This window comes from Stylophora pistillata, chromosome 9, assembly GCF_964205215.1.
Source record: "Stylophora pistillata chromosome 9, jaStyPist1.2, whole genome shotgun sequence".
Taxonomy (NCBI): Eukaryota; Metazoa; Cnidaria; class Anthozoa; order Scleractinia; family Pocilloporidae; genus Stylophora; species Stylophora pistillata.
The window spans coordinates 14,460,105-14,479,951 of NC_142527.1; the positions used below are offsets into that span (position 1 = coordinate 14,460,105).

General features: G+C 41.8%; 2 non-coding genes and 2 pseudogenes across 2 annotated transcripts; all 4 read left to right on the forward strand.

Moving 5' to 3' along the window:
* Positions 1-202: 202 nt before the first annotated feature.
* Positions 203-275, forward strand: Trnai-gau (transfer RNA isoleucine (anticodon GAU)). The gene has a single exon. It is a non-coding gene; the product is annotated as a tRNA-Ile (tRNA).
* A 2,115-nt stretch (positions 276-2,390) lies between these two features.
* Positions 2,391-2,463, forward strand: Trnai-gau (transfer RNA isoleucine (anticodon GAU)). The gene has a single exon. It is a non-coding gene; the product is annotated as a tRNA-Ile (tRNA).
* Positions 2,464-3,203: 740 nt separating this feature from the next.
* Positions 3,204-4,336, forward strand: LOC148723484 (uncharacterized; annotated as a pseudogene).
* Positions 4,337-6,758: 2,422 nt separating this feature from the next.
* LOC148723485 (uncharacterized) overlaps positions 6,759-19,847 on the forward strand; it is a 38,331-nt pseudogene continuing 25,242 nt past the window's right edge.

Consider the following 19,847-nt stretch of genomic DNA (forward strand, 5'->3'; position numbering starts at 1 on the left):
ATGAAACGATGCACTTCAGACACTATAATAATAGCTGGCCAGTACCTTTCTTGGCTTCTTACCTCTCTGATTACGGTGTTTCCTTCCAGTTCATATGCGTTGCCACGTTTCATTTTTCTCTCTTTTTAAAATCATTTATAAGGAATAGATCTGACATGAATAAAACTAATGCTAACAAAAAATGTTGAACGAAAGTATGTTAGGTCCGTTAGCTCAGTCGGCAGAGCGTGGTGCTGATAACGCCAAGGTCGTGAGTTCAAGCCTCACACGGACCAAACAAATCTAACTTTTTTTCACATATACATATGGTTCTTTTCCAAACCTCTGTTTTTCTTCCATCCTCTGAAACTACATCACAATGTTCTTCATTAGTGAAAAAATAGGTCGCAGGTGTTGTATACCTGTAACTATGCGTTTAATTTACACAGATGCGAAGATAATTGGAAGAAAACTAATTATGTATAAAAACAATCTGTCAGAGTTAATGAAATACTAATTTTCGAAGCTTTACAGCCTAAGCTGCATTCAAACTTCCCAGAGGATACAAGGATATATAGGCCAGGGGCTAATTGATCGGCATCCGAACTGATACGTATACGAGTCTTGTAATGTTGCTCGTTCTTCTCAACCAGTGTACTTCTTCTATACCACGATAAACGACAACAACAACAACTTTCAATGTCAAAGATTTCCTAAACTGAGAGGTTTCAGAGGGCAGTATTAGGAGGGCAGGTTAAGGCAACTTTAACGACTATATCCAGAAAACATCACTCGCTTTAAAACTGGGCCAAGGTAGCTCAAAGTGATTATCTGAAAACACACTTAACACCTGCTCCTCATAAAAAGAAATTCACATATAAAAAAAGTTTAATATCAATATTAATAAGGCCGGTTGGTCTAGTGGCATGATTCTCGCTTAGGGTGCGAGAGGTCCCGGATTCAATTCCCGGACAGGCACATTCTGTCTTGAATAGGGTAGAGATTTTGAACCTTGATTCTTTCAGATAATGCCAAAGAAATTCATCTCTCTATAGGAATGATCGGAACGTTTATATTTCTTTTGACTGAGTTGTGTTTTAGTGTACAGACATCACAATGTCCACAATGGTTGATGGGCGAAATAAAGTAAAACAAAAGACAACAGTTCCAATCAACAGTCATCAAGTGATGTCATAAGATTTTTCCGGTGGCCCATATCAACGTTCACGTTCCTCATAATTTGCATTAACATGTTTGGTTACTGTGAAACCTGCGTCAACTACGGTGGCATCATAGTGAGCAGACATCCTCTTTTGAGAGAATATTAGCTTATGTCCTTATCAGATACAATGTATTATGAAGTTCATATAGTTTGAACTGCGGTATTAGATATGTATGATGCACGATCCTCGCAGTAGAGAGCGCTATTTATGCAATAGCGAAAATCAGACCTCAAAAAAATCAGGCCTGTACGGGATTCGAACCACTGACCTCTGCGATACTAATGAAGCGCTCTACCAAATGAGCTAACAAGCCAACTGGGAGCAGGCCATTAAGTTGATTCGTAATAAACCCGTGATGATAAATCAGATACAATGAATATATGAAGTTCGTATCTTTTGAACTGCGGTATTAGATACGTATGATGCACGATCCTCGCAGTAGAGAGCGCTATTTATGCAATAGCAAAAATCAGACCTGAAAAAATTCAGGACTGTAGGGGATTCGAACCACTGGCCTCTGCGATACTAGTGCAGCGCTCTACCAATTTAGCTAACAAGCCAACTGGGAGCAGGCCGTTAAGTTGATTCGTAATAAACCCGTGATGATAAATCAGATACGATGAATATATGAAGTTCATATATTCATTAAGTTTCTTAATACCTACTTATATTGCAATATGTTTTCCTCGTATATGGACTTCGAAATGGAGGATCAAGACCTTCTGATTATGTTGTGTGCTGTATTTGACTCTCAGTGTCACTATACACAAAAGAAAACTTCTCTTAGTTTTCTTTCTTCCTTAAGCTGTCCTGTCCCTCATTTTGGTCTCTGTAGTCATGTAGGGCTTACCACATCCGACTTTCATTGGGATGTTCACGTACCCCAGCCTTGCATTTGGGTTTTCAGTAAAATTATTTTTTGACCTAAATAAATGTTTGTGATAAATTTTGAGGGATTTGGTCGAAAAGGAAAGATGCGCCAATGATGAAACGATGCACCTCAGACACTGTAATAATAGCTGGCCAGTACCTTTATTGGCTTATTACCTACCTGGATTATGATGTTTCCTTCCCTTTCATATCCGTTGCCACATTTCATTTTTCTCTCTTTTTTAAATCATTTATAAGGAATAGATCTGACATGAATAAAAGTACTTCTAACAAAAAATGTTAAATGAAAGTATGTTAGGTCCGTTAGCTCAGTCGGCAGAGCGTGGTGCTGATAACGCCGAGGTCGTGAGTTCAAGCCTCACACGGACCAAACAAATCTAACTTTTTTTCACATATCTATATGCTTCTTTTCCAAACCTCTGTTTTTCTTACATCCCCTGAAACTACATCACAATGTTCTTCATCAATGGCACTTGGCTAACAAAAGTTCTGTTTCTGTTTGCAGGGACTGGTATCAATGGGATATGGGTACAAAGATGGCGGACAGTCACGCTTTTCTATGGCTGATATTCCTTTGCCTCTCTGCATGGACATACGAATGCTCAAGCAGTGATATTCACCGTCACCTGTCTGTTAACTACCAAAGCACCAGTAGAGGGAAGATTTATGGCTGGAATCAACTATTTCGATGCTATTTGGCTGTTAATTTAGGCATCGTCAACTATGCTCGACATCGAAAGCATCGTGGAAATTCCTACCTACATGCAAGACTACCTTATTCTGTCAATGGCTCAAGTAGCTATCAAATAAGTCGACTGACGCTCTGCGGAGACATTCATAGCAATCCCGGGCCTGCACGTAAGTCTACGGTTCCGAAATTCCCGTGCAAAGAGTGTGGTAAAGCGGTACGCAGTAATCAAGACGCCATCTTGTGTTCACAATGTTTGTGCTGGTCTCATGCGAAGTGTCTCCAATTGTCTAGAACCGGCTTCCAATATTACTTAGACCATCCGGATCTGGACTGGGTGTGTTCTCTCTGTTCTCTTTCGCAACTGGCTCCGGAAGACCTTATGGATACAAGTGTTCTCTTTGCTTCGCCAATTATACTCGATCCTCTCGACGATGAAGCTTGCAACTCGTCTACATTTAGCGAAGTTAGCGAAGATAGGTTAGATTCTCTCGCTTGGTACCAGGCCAACATAAGGGAATACTATAAGTTCAATCTTAAAATTGCTTATTTAAATATTAATAGCCTGATAAACAAAATAGATGAAACGAAAGAGATGCTCAGAAGGAACATGTTTGACATTTTATTTATCGCTGAGACTAAAATCGATGCTACTACTTCCACTTTCCTCCTAGCCCAACCACGTTTTCGGATTGTTCGCAGAGATCGCAAAAAAGGTGGAGGTGGTCTTATTGCCTACATAAGAGCTGATTTGTCAGTGTACAGGAGAGCGAAGTTAGAGCCTGAAGGAGTGGAATCAATCTGCTTGGATGTCAAGGACAATAACAACAGTCGTTTCCTTGTTTGTGCGTGTTATAGATCACCAGGCAAATGCAATGAGCTGGAATTTATGACCTCACTATCCTCCGCTGCAGAAACAATGTATAACACCAGGAAGGAGCTGTTATTACTCGGTGATTCTAATCAAGATATGTATGTCAGTATTGCTGAGGGCCGGACTGCAAACAGAAACCTGGTCGACTTCTGTGATCGATTTTGCCTTGCTAATAAAATCACGAAACCGACACGCGTTACTGAAAAAACAAAGAGCCTTCTCGATGTCATTCTTACAAGTAACAATGAGCGCTTTGTTGCTTCAGGCAATTTGCACCTTGGTTTGAGCGACCACGACTTGGTGTTTGTTGTACGCAAAAACAAAATTCCACGTCCAAAACCACGCTTTATTAAATACCGCAGCATGAAGCATTTTGATCACCAGAAGATCATGACGGACCTAAGTGAAATTCCTTGGGGGACGGCTTATTGTTTCTCGGATGTGAATGACTTATGGGGTCATTGGAGCAAACTGTTTAAAGGCGTTCTTGATAGGCACGCACCTATTAAGAAAAAATGGGTGCGCGGTAATCAACTTCCTTAGATCACACCTCAAATCCAACGTGAAATTGCTCTGTGAAACAGGCTTTTCAAAAGGTACAGAAAAAACCCAAAGGACAATTCATGGATTGCTTATAAGCAACAGCGCAATAAAGAACATCACTTAAGCGCAAAGGAATAAGTAAATTTTGTTACGACACGGCATCGGGAGCGAAACATCCTGGTGAATTTTGCAAGAAAATGAAGCCTCTTCTTCCTAACTCTGGCATAAATAAACTAAGTAACATAACTCTTTTAGAGAACGGTGTGGTCACAACGGAACCCAGGCAGGTGGTGGAAATATTTAATAGCTATTTCGCCAGTGTAGTTTCAGCAAATCACTGTGAAAATGACTTCAACGATCATCCAAGTGTAAATCTAATCTCTAGCAACATGCTGCTAGATCAGTTTGTCTTCCAGCCTGTGAGCTGCGGCTATGTTCGTCAAATCTTAGACAATCTAAATCCCCGGAAGGCTGTTGGCGTAGATGTAATTTCAACGCGTCTCCTAAGGCTCGCTGCTCCCGTCCTAACGGAGGAGATAACACAGCTGATCAACTATCTGATTATGAACCAATCATGGCCAACCGAATGGAAGAGTGGGAACTTGACACCGGTATTTAAAAAAAATGAGGATACACGCAAAGAAAATTATCGTCCTGTTTCCATTCTTACCGCCATTTCTAAAGTGCACGAGAAGATTATGTTTGACCAGCTGTGAGGCGCTTTCCATGAACATCTTTCTCCGAATCTATCTGGGTTCTTGAAGAAACACTCTTGTTGCACCGCACTCTTGAAGACGACTGAGGACTGGAGGCGAAGCCTTGACAAAAGGGAGGCAGTTATAGCCGTGGCAGTGGACCTGTCCAAACCATTTGATTCTATTAACCATAACCTCCTATTGGCTAAATTAAAAGCGTGTGGCTCCTCTCCGTCTGCATTAAACTTGATTTCTTCCCCTTTGTTGGGGCGAAGACAGCGAGTTAAGTTGTCCGGTGTTTGCTCCAGCTACTCAGAAGTAATGGTGGGCGTTCCCCAAGGGTCCCTCCTCGGACCGCTGCTGTTTAACATATAAATAAATGACTTGAACTACGCCATACCAGATGTATCTCTGAGGTTATACTCCGACGACACAACTATGTATGCCTCAAACGTCTCACCCATGGTTCTCGAACTTGTAGTGAATAATGGTCTTGAGCGGTTATCATCGTGGTTTCGAGAGAATCATCTGGTGATCAACAACACAAAGACGCAAGCAGTACCCATTGGTCCCTGTAAGTACAGTTACGACCTGGCCATACATAGCTCTGTCATTGAGACACTGCCATCTATCAAAATACTTGGCGTTGAACTTGATAGCATGCTATCTTTCAAGGATCACATTACTAAACAGCTTCAAAAGGTATGCGCTTAAAGTGGCGCACTTAGGAGAATCAGGCGTTTTGTCCCTGACAATGTTATGTTAAGGCTCTATAAAACTTTCATTCTCCCTCATTTTGAATACTGTTGCCCCCTCTTACTTGGATTGGGGAAAGTGCAAGCGAATCGGCTAGAAGATGCCAACTATTATATTCTTAGATCACTGCTAGGTTATCTCAAGTTTACCCTTTATGATGAATTTCTGCGAATCTTGAATATGGAAACGTTAGACCAGAGAAGGAAACAACAATCCCTTATTCTGTTATATAAATGTTTGCGTAACGACGGTCCCAAATACATCAGAGACCTTTTTAGTTTTAGGGAAACTATGTACAACCTGAGAGGAACCGGCATTAATTTGTGCGCACCTAAATTTCATTTAAATTTTATGAAAAAATCTTTCACTTAAATGTGTGCGCAGCTGTGGAATGGATTACCTACAAGTGTAAAACTGGCCAATGATATCAACCTTTTTAAGAAGCTATTGAGAACATTGAAACTTTAGCTGCTTCTCAATTTTATACTTGTATTTAAGTGACTCTCAATTTCATTGTACAAACTTAATTTTTAATTTTAATTTTAAATTATTTAAGTCACTGCTTCCCCATTTTATACCTGTATTTAAGTGACTTTGAATTTTACTGTACAAAGCTAAATTTTAATATTAATTGTTAGTTATTTTAATTTCTAATCAATTAGGTTTTGACAGTATGTATTAGGTTTTTTAGATTCTTAATCTTAGAGGCACGTACGTATTTTGAACGAGCTCTATGAACTCCTTGACGCTACGTGGGTAAATAAAGTATTGATTGAAAGTATTGATTGATTGAATTTCACCACCGAGGAACGCAAACACCTTGGCGCTCCACTGGGCTCTCGGTCTTATCTTGAGCAATATGTGGGTAGCAAGGTAGAGGAGTGGGTGAAAGAAGTGACGAGGTTGGCGGAGTTTGCGAGTTCTCAGCCAGAAGCTAGTTACGCCGCATTCACATTTGGGCTCCGACAATGGTGGACGTACTTTATGAGAACACTGCCGGATATTGAAAACCTACTGCAGCCTTTAGAGCATGCAATCTCGGATGCACTTATACTGTCGCTCATAGAACGTAAATGTTCTGAGGAAGAGCGTAGTCTGGTAGCATTACCGGTGCGCATGGGAGGCCTTGGGCTCATTAATCCATCTGATACTGCAGATGCGGAGTATTCAGCGTCTGTTAGGGTAAGCGCTCCACTTGTAAGCAAAATAGAGGCGCAATCCCATGAGACCCCAGAAGAGGCCGAGGTACAACGACTAGTATACGTCACCCGGAAAGAAAAGGATGATAGACTAAAAGAAAAGCTCGAGGAGATGAAGGCCTTATTACCAGACAAGACACAGAGAGCCGTAGACCTGGCCTGTGAAGAAGGCGCATCCAACTGGCTTACAGTTATTCCTCTTAAAGACATGGATTTTCATCTCAACAAGCGGGAATTTCGGGACGCTGTGAGGCTTCGATATGATTGGTCTATACCCAATAATCCATCAGTATACGTTTGTGGGAGCTTGTTTACAGTGGATCACGCGATGATCTGCCAACGTGGAGGCTTAGTCTTTCAGCGTCACAATTAAATACGCGATCTACAGGCCGAGCTGCTCGACACGGTTTGTTACGATGTGCAGGTGGAACCGGCTTTATAACCTATTACAGGCGAAGAATTTCCCAGAGGGACTAATCCAGCCCCTGACGCACGCCTCGACGTCCACTGTAGGGGTTTCTGGGACAGACAGAGGGCTGCTTTTTTCGATATAAGGGTGTGTCATCCCAATGCAGACTCATACAGAGATCTTAGCCCCAAGCAGATTTACAGGATTCATGAAAATGAAAAGAAGCGAAAATACAACTCCCGTATAACAGAAGTAGAGCAAGGCACTTTCACCCCACTGGTATTTACAATGACGCGGGGTATGGCTAACGAATGCCTGAGGTACCACTCAAGATTAGCCGAGCTATTATCTGTTAAAAAGCAAGAGAGATACGCCACAGCAATTTCATGGGTCAGAGCGAATGTGTCCTTTGCAATTGTAACTTGCAAGATTTTTTTAAATTTTTTTATACACTTTCATGTTGGATTCAATAAAGTTTATTTCTCGTCAAAATTTAAAATCTTAATATTAACTTACACTAATTGAAGAAATACTCTCCTGGTCACTTTCAGACAAAAAATTCAACCGTCAGCCGTCAAAGATCCAAATATTTAACCGTCAGCCGTCAAAATCGGAAAAAAGTAACCGTAAAGAAAAACTTATCGTACGCTCCAATATAAGCTGGAACTACGAAACTCTCTCCTTTTATAGGCATAAACTAGTGGTGACTAACTGTAAAACTATTAGACTAATAGAAAAAAGAAACATACGAATCTCCAGATGGAGAATCCGGGTATCGATCCCGATACCTCCCGCATGCAAAGCGGGCGCTCTGCCATTTGAGCTAATTCCCCTCACTTCCACAGTGTCTATACTGTACACAAGGCCATGGCTGAAACACATCGCGGATCCTACAATTACAAATTTATGATACACGCATCTCCCATTCACACATCACTAAGTCATATCATTAACTAAATAACATCAAAGACAAGGACAAACTGATCAGCAAACAAGAGGAAGTTTACAATATCAATTTACCCGACTATAGAACTTCCTATATTGGAGAGAATGGTATGAATCTAAACGCAAGACTGAACAGAAACGATGGACGAAAAATGGTGCATGACACCATCAATCACATCGCTGAACATCATTCACTCACGCGATGCTTAGCTTACAGCACTAACTACTTTCAACGACTGGCGCTGGAAAGCAGGTTCTCTCATTATAACTTAGCACTGAGTCACTTAAACAGACCGAAAGAAAGCCAACCGTGTTTGTAGCACAAGAAACTCTCTTTTCTTTTTATTGACATATCTTCTGCCGCTTTTTGCGTTTCCATCGCCTACATTGTCCAGAAATTACGAAAGTAGCTCTAATTTAATTTTTTTCATGCGCGGGATCAAAGTGGGCAATCCCGAGTGGGCAAGATGGGCCCATCTTGCCCTTCTTTAGCGGCTCTCGAAGTAAACAAGTCGTTCTTGATTCTTAATAAAGCGAAATTGTTTTGCAATATAATCAATCCTTTATTAACCAAGCTTGTTCGGTCAAGATGGCTGGATATTAGCCTCATTCTTTTTTGCATTTTTATGGACCTGTATTTCGTCTCGGTCCATAAAAATGCAAAAAAAGGAACTCGGCCAATATCCAGCCATCTTGACTGAACAAGCTTGGTTAATAACACATATATACTACATTTGCAACATACTCATGAATATGCTGGCGAAACTCCCAATGAGGAGTTTTATGATTAAAGCTATTTACGGTTTTTGGAACACTTCACATGATCTAAATGTCTTCAGTTGTGATCCTTTCGAACGACGGGAATGGCTCAAATGTTCAAAGACAAGTCATCGAATGAATGACTGAATAAATGAATAGCTTTATTTAAAGAGGGAGACGCAATAACCTATTAAAGTTGTCTGATTAACGAACCCAAAAAATTAAATTAAAAGACAAAATAAACTAATAAATATATAAGAAATACGTATATACATATACTAACTTTTTTGTTAATACGAAACGTTTCAATATATAAAACAGCAGTGTGTTGAAGTAAAATGACAAAGGCAATCTATTGGTCCTCAGAGTAAGAGACCGCACCGTGGTCTAATGTTCTCACAGTTCGTTGAGCCGGTGCTATTACAGCACCAGCAGATTAATATTATAACAAATGATAATGAACCAATCGCTAAACAGAAATGACCGTATAGAAAATGATAATCCACTACCGACCGAGAAAATCATGTTTAAACTCTGTGTCTTTACATACAGTGGCCTCTGTAGCGTAATGGATACCACAGACTCTACCTGTGAATGGAGCGTAGTTGAAGATTTCGGGCTTCGAGTCCCGTCGGAGGTATTGCATTAGACACCTTTTTTTTACTTTTAGTTTGAGCTGCCATCTATGATAGAATGATAAAGAGCAATTTTCTCAAGGCAGGAGAAAAACCATAGCAAAGTAGAGAAAACTCGAGTACCATTGTAACCAAGACGTCATGTGGCTTTACGTACGTTTAGAGGTGGTTCACAATGGACGGTTTTTTTTTTCTGGCTCCGGTCAGACCTTTATATTCGAGTTAGTGTTTTTAAAGTGCCCATAATGTCAAAAAATGTTTTTCGCTCATCTAATTCTACATTTCACCAAATGAACTTCTGCGAAAAAAATTTTCCATTTCCATAAAACGCAATTTTTTATAATTTTTCTAAACACATTCAAATTTTCCGCCATTTTGGTCCACCATTCGCACCAGTCTTCCTTGGTTTAAAGTGAGTCGTGACGTAGGTTCAGAAACACGTGATTTTGGGTTGTGACTTATCTGACTTGAAAACAAGTGGGAATTTGCTTCAGAGTGGTCACAATATCGTAAGCTCACAATATCGTAAACGACCCGCACTCGACCAGTGTATTTATATGCATTTTAGGGTCAAGTGTGGTTCCTTAACCTACGTCACAGACATCAGTCACATGGTCATTTTGAGCACGTTTTTCTTGTGATCAGCGGCAGGGGTCGACCGCAAGAAAATAGAATTTTGAACTTTGTAAAATTTCGTAAAAAAAATCGCGTTTTATCCAAATTGAAAAAAGTTTTCACCGAAGTTAATTAGGTGAAATGTAGAATTAGATAAGCGAAAAACGTTTTTTAACCTTATGGGCACTTTAACTTTTTTCTTTAACTTGGGTCTTATTACGAACTGATGAGTTTTTTTTCAAGACTTTGATGGAGAATGAATAAGGTTAAGATATTAAAAACAAGTGCATTATCATCAGCGCACTCTTGAAGCCGCTGCTATTTTTCATATGGCAGAATATGAATGATGCTAGGGATGTATTCAGTGTACGGCCCACGCCACCCAAAAAAACATCGCTGCAATCCTTTTTTATTGAACCTTATTCTCCATCAGTGTCGTCAAAGGCTTCTTAACAATAGCTCATAGTAGGACTTGCTGCGAGTTTTAGTGTCATGCAAAAGGCCTCGCCGTAAAATAACACAGCTGATACTTTCCTCTTACCTGTTAGCCGATTAGCACAAAGGATTCAGCTATCATTGATCAAGGATTTTCAGTTGCCAGATTCGTTTTCGAAATGACAGAACCAGCTGATAAAGATAAACATAAGGTGATTACAGATCAGCTCGTAATAAGACCTACGTTAAAGAAAAATGTTGAAAACACTAACTCGAATATCATGGCCTGACCGGAGCCAGAAAACAGAAACCGTCCATTGTGAACCACATCTAAACGTACTTTAAGTACGTGTATAAAGTCATATGAGGTTGTGATTACAATCTTCCTCAAGTCTTCTTAACTTTGATATAGTTTTCTTCCTGCTTTGAGAAAACTGCCTTTTGTAATTTTATCATAATGGCAGCTCAACCTAGAAATTAAGGAAATATAACAACACCTCCGACAGGACTCGAACCCGCAATCTTCGGCTACGCTCCTTTTGCAGGCGTTGGCCGGTGGAATAGGAGGCCCACGCGTTTTCCACAACGCTACAGAGGCCGCTGTTTGCTAATGTAAGACTTTACTATATTATATTTATGTCAGTGGAGGATTATTATTTTATAAGCAGTTATTTCTGTTTAGTGATTTGTTCGTTATCATTTGTTATTAGATTAACCTGCTGGTGCTGCAATAGTACCGGCTCAACAGACTGTTATAAAACATTGGATCACGGTGCGGTTTCTTAGCTTCTGAAATGAAATTCCTTTTGTCATTTTATTTCAACACGCCGCTGCTTATCATAAATTTTTTCAAATTGAAACGTTTCGTATTTACAACAAAACTAATTAAAAACTTTTTTGAAATAACTAATTAACCCTTCTCCTTATAATAAATCCTAATTAGTTAATTCAACATCAGTGGAGACTGAAAGCTGAGTTTTTCTCCAACTTCACTTTTCTCACACTCAATAATACGCTTACACGATCGTTTCATTTTCATTTGTTTGATACTTTTTAATATTTCAGTCAAGTATACATGTAAAACTAACTACTATGGAATATTTTATCTCAAACTCCGGATTAAGACTCATTAAAAGAAACGCAGCCTAAATTTCAAATGATTCGAATAGTAATTACATTAGCATCACGGAGAATGGATGAGGGCGTGAGGAAAGGAAATCCCTCAAAATCTCTATTTTACTTGCTTGCTAAGAAACGTTTTAGATTGTCATTTTCATTGATTTTGGCCTATAGAACCAACAATTTGCAATCATTGGATATCTAAATAAACACTTAAAATGGCTGGCAACCACGATAACTTGCCTTTCTTCATTTGTGATATTCTCACCGTTCGAAAAGATCACAACTGAGAACACATTTAGATCATATTCAATGTCCGAAAGAACGGTAATAGCTTTTATCATAAAATTCCTCACTGGGAGTTTCCGCCAGCATCTTCATGAGTCCGTCGAGATCAACGACGTTTTTTGTCTTTGTCCAGCCTCTGAGACTTAAAAGTTATCATATCCTGTATATAATTTTTCTCGTTGCCATGTTCCCACCAATAACGTAGCTCCATTTTCTGCCTTTAAAAACACACACAACCCACAATTCCTCTATTCGCTCCGACGAAGGGCTAACGCTCGAAACGTCAGCTTTTGTAATCGTTACGGTGGCCAATTTACCATTTCAACTTTGTTGATATATCCAAATTATTTCGTTACCTCGACCGACGCAACCCAAAACAGTTTCTTTAGAAACTATCAGCCTTTATTCATATTATATGATGTAGCCTGACAACTCCATAAACTCCGTCAGTCGGCAAAGTGAAGTGCGGACCAAAAGAGCAGATTTTTTTCTTCCATGAAAGGAATATGCTATGGATACACCTTTAGTAGACGGTAGGTTTCCATGGGTTAGACGCTTGAAGTGTTTTCTAAGAAATCGAGAGGCTGAACTCTTTGGATAATCAGTTCCTGAGCTGGGAAAAATCACCGTTCGTAAGTTTGTAATACATTTGGAATGACGTGACATGTATGTTGATTTTACAGTTTTCAATAAGGTTTTGGTATGCAATTAACTATGGCGAAAGTCAGGCGCAAACACCCTTTGGAAAGCTCAAGCCTTTTGAATAGCCAGCTTTTAAAACTCGCGTAGATGTGTGATGAAACGAAACAATAGCACAAACAATAACTCTTTTGCAGCCTTCGTTTTGCCAGCTCCGCCCTGACTGGTCAATGAGCTAGGATAATATTCCCTGAGGTGGAAGGTACACAATCTCCACCAATAAAGATCATATGGCGTACGCGCGCTTCGTCGCTAATGTTACAGATCTATTAGGAAGGACTGTTGTCTTTTACAGTAAATGACGCTTCGACAACCTTAAAAAAAGTAAAATAAACAGAGCCGAGTGGAGAGTTTTTTCTTGTTATCGAAGGCTGAAAGACTCTGATAGCATAAGTTGGTTGTGATAGTGTTCGTTGTCTAAATGTCGTGGAAACGTAGTTTGTGTGGTGTCGGTGCTTGATGACGTCTGTTTAGGTGAGTCTGTGCTAAGCTAGGGAACCAGCCTTCCAGGTATTTTCCAGTCATTGAAAGTAGTTAGTACTGTAGGCTGAGAATTGGGTGAGTCGCTGATCAGCAATGTGATTGTTGACATTATGCCCCACTTCTAGTTGATCGTTTCTTTTCGGTCAGTCCGGTTCAGATTCACACTATTTTCTCTGATGCAGAAAGTTCTACAGTCGGAGTAATCGATCTTGTAAATTTCTCGTTATCTTTGATCAGTTTGTCCCTGTCTTTTAAGTTAGTTGGTAAATTTAATGATATGGTGATCTATGTGGAATTCATGATATTTTGCAGACATGCTCTGGTGTACAGTATATAATCACTAAAGTCGCAAGCGTCGTGCTATCATTTGTTTCAGTAGTTGCAGTGGGTCGTTAGGTGTTATGGCGAATGAAGACATCGTTGCAGTTATTCTTGGAGACAGTCGAAGTAATTGTTTTAGTCGAACAGGCTGCCGGTCGTGCTGCAAAGTAGTTGCATACTTCCCACGGGTGGTAGGAGGACTCGCAGAGTAATTTGTCAGTATGGGTCGGTTTCCGGCTGTGAATTTTGTTTCATAGTAAACTCTCATCACAGCAAAAGAGGCAATCTGGAATTCTCTGTAAACCTTTGTGTCAAAATAAATCGGACTTACAATACTCAACTGACAACAAGTACTCTGACGATGACTTCCGCTAAGGTTGACGAAACGTCTGTTACTACTAACCAACCACAGCCATTCTCAGAACTACTCTCATCCGGATACTGGACTGCTCCCACCCGAAAGACTGGACTACAAGATCAAATGTTGCTAAGGGTACAAAACTACAACGTTACAAAGGTGAAAAAATATCAATAACACACATACAGACATTTATTGCAGCTCCCAAGCTGGGTTTTTCAGTTACAAAGCCTACATTAAATTATTGTAATTATAGTAACATTATATTAGCCTAAAAATTTATATAAGTAAATCTAAAGCTACTGTAATTTTAATACAAAAGACCAGTAAACGTTAAAAACACTAAGGAACTAATACAAACATTAGACAAGAATAGAAGATTGAAACGATTCATCTGTGCGCAACATTTCCACTAAGGAGCGCATTCAGTAGGCGGAGCTTAAGGGCATTTACATTCTCAGCTGCTTTTAAGTCTTTTGGGAAGTTATTCCACAATTCGCATCCGCGATAAGTGAATGCACGTTGCCCAGAGAACAGGCGGAATCGTGGGTTGTGGAGCAGATTACATGATCTTGTTACCCTACTATGAATACGAGATCGTGGGACAAACGTGTTAGCCAGATATTCAGGAACTAAATTATTTACACATTTAAATAACTTTACAGTATCGTTGAAATAAAGTCTCTCCTTAACAGTGAGCCAATTAAGAGATTTTATGCCTTGGGAGATGTGGTCAAACTTCTTAAGACCTAATACAATACGGGAAGCGAAGTTTTGCACTGGCTCAAACTTCTTTATATTTCTTTGATATGTGTTGGCCCATACAGTTGAACAATGATACATTGTACTAAAAACAAAAGCGTTCATCAAAAGTAAGAGAGTTTTTTTAAGCACACACAATATGTTATATCACACTAGTAAAACTAATTTTAATCGAGTTGGGGAATTAGCTCAAATGGTAGAGCGCCCGCTTAGCATGCGGGAGGTACCGGGATCGACAAACGGATTCTCCATATAGTGGTGGGCTTCTTTTTGGAAATTCATAATGGAATAATACAGTAAGTCACCACTACTGAGCTTATTGTTCAAAATTGAAAAGAAAGTTTCTTTTTAACTGCTTATATTGCAACATATTTTCCTCGTATATGCACTTCGAAAAGGAGGATCAAGACCTTTTGATTGTGTTGGGTGCTGTATTTGACTCTCAGTGTCAACATACACCAAAAAAATTTTTGGAGTTTCCTTTCTTCCTTAAGCTATCCTGTCCCTCATTTTGGTCTCTGTAGTAATGTAGTGGTACCTATATCCGACCCACATTCGGATGTTCACATACTCGAGCCTTGCAAGGAACATTTAAGTTCTCAGTAAAATTATTTTTTGAACTACGTAAAAATAGAAAAGGAAAGATGCGTTAATGATGAAACGATGCACCTCAGATACTATAAGAATAGCTGGCGAGTAGCTTTCTTGGCTTCTTACTTCCCTGGATTATGGTGTTTCCTTCCCTTTGATATCTGTTGCCACATTTCATTTTTCTCTCTTTTTTAAATCATTTATAAGGAATAGATCTGACAGGAATAAGAGTAATGCTAATAAAAATTTTGAATAAAGGCATGTCAGGTCCGTTAGCTCAGTCGGCAGAGCGTGATGCTGATAACGCCACGGTCATGAGTTGAAGCCTCACACGGACCAAACAAACGTTACTTTATTTTCACATTTCTATATGCTTCTTTCCAAACGTTTGTTTTTCTCGCCACGCAACAAGACGCAACATTGTTGAGTCGCCCAACATGTTATCATGGAAGAGGGTGGCCAAACGATATCCAACAACACGCAACATTTTCGTGAATCCGAATTTGGGGCACGAATTTTCAGTGTGCGATATACATGCGTTAGCGAAAAATGTTGCGTTGACTTGACCAAACGAGAAAATTTCACGCATTGTGGACACGAACAAAGGAAATGTTGGCTCTTGTTGCGAAGAAAGTTTGACCATCGTCAAATTTTATCTAACAAGTGCCAACACGTCGCAACAACTCGCAACAGGGTGGCTAAACGAGAAAATGTTGGGTGACCCAACAATGTTACGTCTTGTTGCGAGGCGCAACAGTTCTCGTTTGGCCGGGGCTTTACATCCTCTGAAACTACATCACAGTGTACTTCATCAGTGAAACTTGGCTAACAAAAACTCTCTTTCTGCATAGAGGAATAATCTCAAAAATAAATGAATAAAAGCTGAAAGTTTCTAAAGAAACTGTGGTGCTGCGTCGATGGGGGCAACACGGTAAGTTGGTTATATCAACTAAGTTAAAATTGTAAATTGGCCACCGTAACGAATAAAAAAGCAGACGTTTCGAGCGTTAGCCCTTCGTCAGAGCGAATGGAGGAATTTTTTTGTGTGTTTGAGGCGGACGGCCAGGCTCCCGTGAGGGTGCTGCAATGCCTGCCGACCCGAATCCAACCCGAGGCGGGGTGCAAGGCCTACGAGCTGTGTCCACCACAAACTGAGGGTCACCAGACACCAACTTCGTTGGGCAATAGAACCCCACCTCATACACACAAACATTAAAAATGACACACTGACATGGGCTACAAGACATAACAGGACGAATGAAAAGGTCTCTGCGCAGTACACCAACTAAGGAGACCCAGCACAAGGGAGACAGAACGGATACCAGAGCCCCTGTGCAGTGCACCAATAAAGGAGACCGCAGACAAGGGGTTACGAGACGGAAACGGAGAACATGAAGGAGCCACTGTGCAGTACACCAGTTAAGGAGACCCAGCACAAGAGGCTCAGACACACTCACTCAAGCTAGACACACTCACTCAAGCTACGGAGAGTGGGGTAAAGCAATTAGATAGAAAAGACCACAGAGCGGTTCACAACAGAACCTATGGTTCCACGGGCGCCCCACTGCCGGTGAAAGAAGCGACAGCGTCTGTCTGACTTGAACCTTTTGAACAAGATGGGGAGATAAAATTTCAGACGTGCTTTGATGGAGGCGATAACCTCCACAGCGCCACGACGAGTGTTACGAAAACGAGAATTATTACGGGACTGCCAGATACAAAACTTAGAAACGTTGAGTGTGTAGACGAAGATGTGCGGAATGACAACAGGCTCATCAGAGCGAAAACCAAAAAGTAGATGACGAGGAAAAAGAACAGAACACATGGGAGAGTAACAGAACATGAGAGACTGCACCCAGGAGAGGACACTCTGAGCAAGTGGACAAGAAAAGAAGAAGTGCTCGAGTGATTCTACCGGGGCGCCACAAAAACACGGTAAAGGGACAGCCAGACCAAATGAAGAAAGACGCTGGGCGGTGTAAAGGACGCCGTGCGCTATTTTCCAGTTGAGATCGATGACTTTGTGACAAGCGACAGGGAGCGCCATGTTGCAGGCCAGTCCAGACAGGGATACAAACCTCGAAATTTTTGAATGCAATGCGGTGGAGTCGCGTTCTCGGACAGAATATAGAGATATCTAGTCTTAGTAGATATCTCTGCAACCGGAGTACAGGTGAGGAAAGACCTGATGACCAAAGAATTCTTTGACGGGGCAAAGGAGCCGTTAAGCCCACGCCAAGCCAAGACTAAGGACTGATAAAAGGGCGGCAAGGCTCGGTGGTCAAAAGAGAAAGGGCGGGAGAAAACAACTGAGGGGGGAACACCAAAGGAAGAGAGAAACCAAAAAGACAAAAAAGAAGACCAACTAGATGGGGAGGAGGCGAACCTCCTAACCCATTGACTAAGAAGAGCCCATTCTTTGTATTTGACATTGACAACTGAGAAGCCACCAAGAAGCGACACAGAGGAGCGACACAGAGGAGCGACACAGAGGAGCGCGAAACGAGTTCGCGCTTACCGGACCAAAACAAAGAGAAAACCAAAAGAGAGAGTTCTTTCTCCACCCAGGCTGGCATGTGGACAAGGGAAGCCACATACCAGACCCGGGAGAGGGCGAGGGCATTGACCACCAAAGCCTTGCCGGTAAAAGACAGGAAGCGAGAACGCCAGGATTGGAGAACACGACTCACCGCATTAATGGGTGGGCGCCAGTTCTCTTCGTCTAGATTTCCAGGGCCGATGAAGATGTCGAGGATCTTGAGGCTTGATGCTGACCAGTCAAAAGGGACAGGGGGGTCAGAACGGCCACGCCACCCGCCCAACCAAAGACCCTTGGACTTTGCGATATTAAGCTTCGAACCAGACGCCTTTTCGAACAGAGTATAAATCTCAAGAGCGGCCCTGATGACATTGTCAGATGTCAAAATTAACGAAGTGTCCTCAGCGTATTGAGATATGGGAGAAACGGGAGGACAACCCGGGAGATTCAAGCCGCAGATACGGGGATAAGCGCGGATGTTACAGGCCAAAACCTCCGAGACCAGAACATATACGAGGGGTGACAGTGGACACCCCTTCCTAACGCCGCGAGAAAGATTAAAGAAGGATGTTAGATAGCCGTTGACATTGACTGTGCTCTGAAATCGATTATAAAAAAGGTCGACCCAGGAAATAAAAGAGGGACCGAAGCCCATAGCCAGCAAGGTGGATCGGATGAAACCCCAATTGACTCTGTCAAAGGCCTTCTCTTCATCAAGAGAAAGCACCGCAATAGGGGTCCCAGAGGACTCTGCGTAAGTGACGACATCTCTGAGAAGTGCAACGTTTTCACCAATATATCGACCAGGGACACCACATGTTTGGTCACGCTTGACACCTAGATGGATGACATCAAGAAGGCATCCGGCAATGGTCCGCGAAGCTGGCTTATAATCCACATTCAGCAGAGATATGGGTCTCCAGTTACGAGGATCCAAGCGATTCCCTTTCTTGAAAGCAAGTGTGATGACTCCTCTGCGCTGAGGGAAAGAGAACCAGAAAAAAAGCAAGAGTTGAGGACAGTGACGAGATCAGGACCGATGACATCCCAAAACTTCAGGTAGAACTCCATAGGGAGTCCATCTAAACCAGGAGCTTTTCCGCGAGCCATGCCTTTGAGGGCTTTAAGCACCGCAGATGGCGTGAGGGAGCCCTCGCAATGGCTGGCCTGATCTCGCGGGAGAGTGGCGGTGAGATTACGGAGAAGTGAGGATTGAATAAGGGGATCAGTAGGAGAGGCAGTGAAAATACAAGAATAGAAAGAGCGTAGAGAAGCACATAAAGCCGAGGGAGAGGAGGCAATAGAGCCATCAGGGTCTCTCAGCGCAGAGATGAGACGATCGGTGGAGCGCTTTTTCTCCAGACGGAAAAAATATGCTGAGGAGGATTCACCCTCCTCCACCCATCTTATCCTTGAACGGACTTGTTCGCCTTTAGCAGCTAAAGAATCGAGTGAAGCCAGTTGCGAGAGGGCCGACTGGAGGGGGCCCACACAAGAGGTAACACCGGCATCCACCTTGTTCTGGAGATGCTGGATTAGATTCACCAACCTATCTTTATTAGCCGAGGAAGCTAAGGACTTCCGGCAGCAGTAGCGTATCGTGAGTCCTTTGATACGACTTTTACCCTCATCCCACCATTTCCCAAGTAGGGGGAAGCGGGGGATGGTAAGGCGCCAGACAAGCCAAGCATCAGTCACGAGCTTTACATATTCAGGGTCATCCAAGATGGAGGTATTGAGTTTGCAATAGCCAGGACCAGGAGGGGTCACCAAAAAGGTCGATACGAGAGGTAAGACTGTCATCCCACCTGGTCCAGGTGAAGCCTGGGGAAGAGGGATACAAGTACCTCCAGGTGTCGGTCACGCAGCACGATTGGAAAAGGTGACTAAGCGCCGAGGAGCTCTCACGGGATGTGCTGGCGGGGTCAGAACCGCGACGGTCGAGAGACCTGTCAAAGACCGTGTTGAAGTCGCCAGCCAGAATAGTTGGGATCGAGGGATCGATCTTGGTATGAAGGCTATTTGGTATGAAGAAATTGTC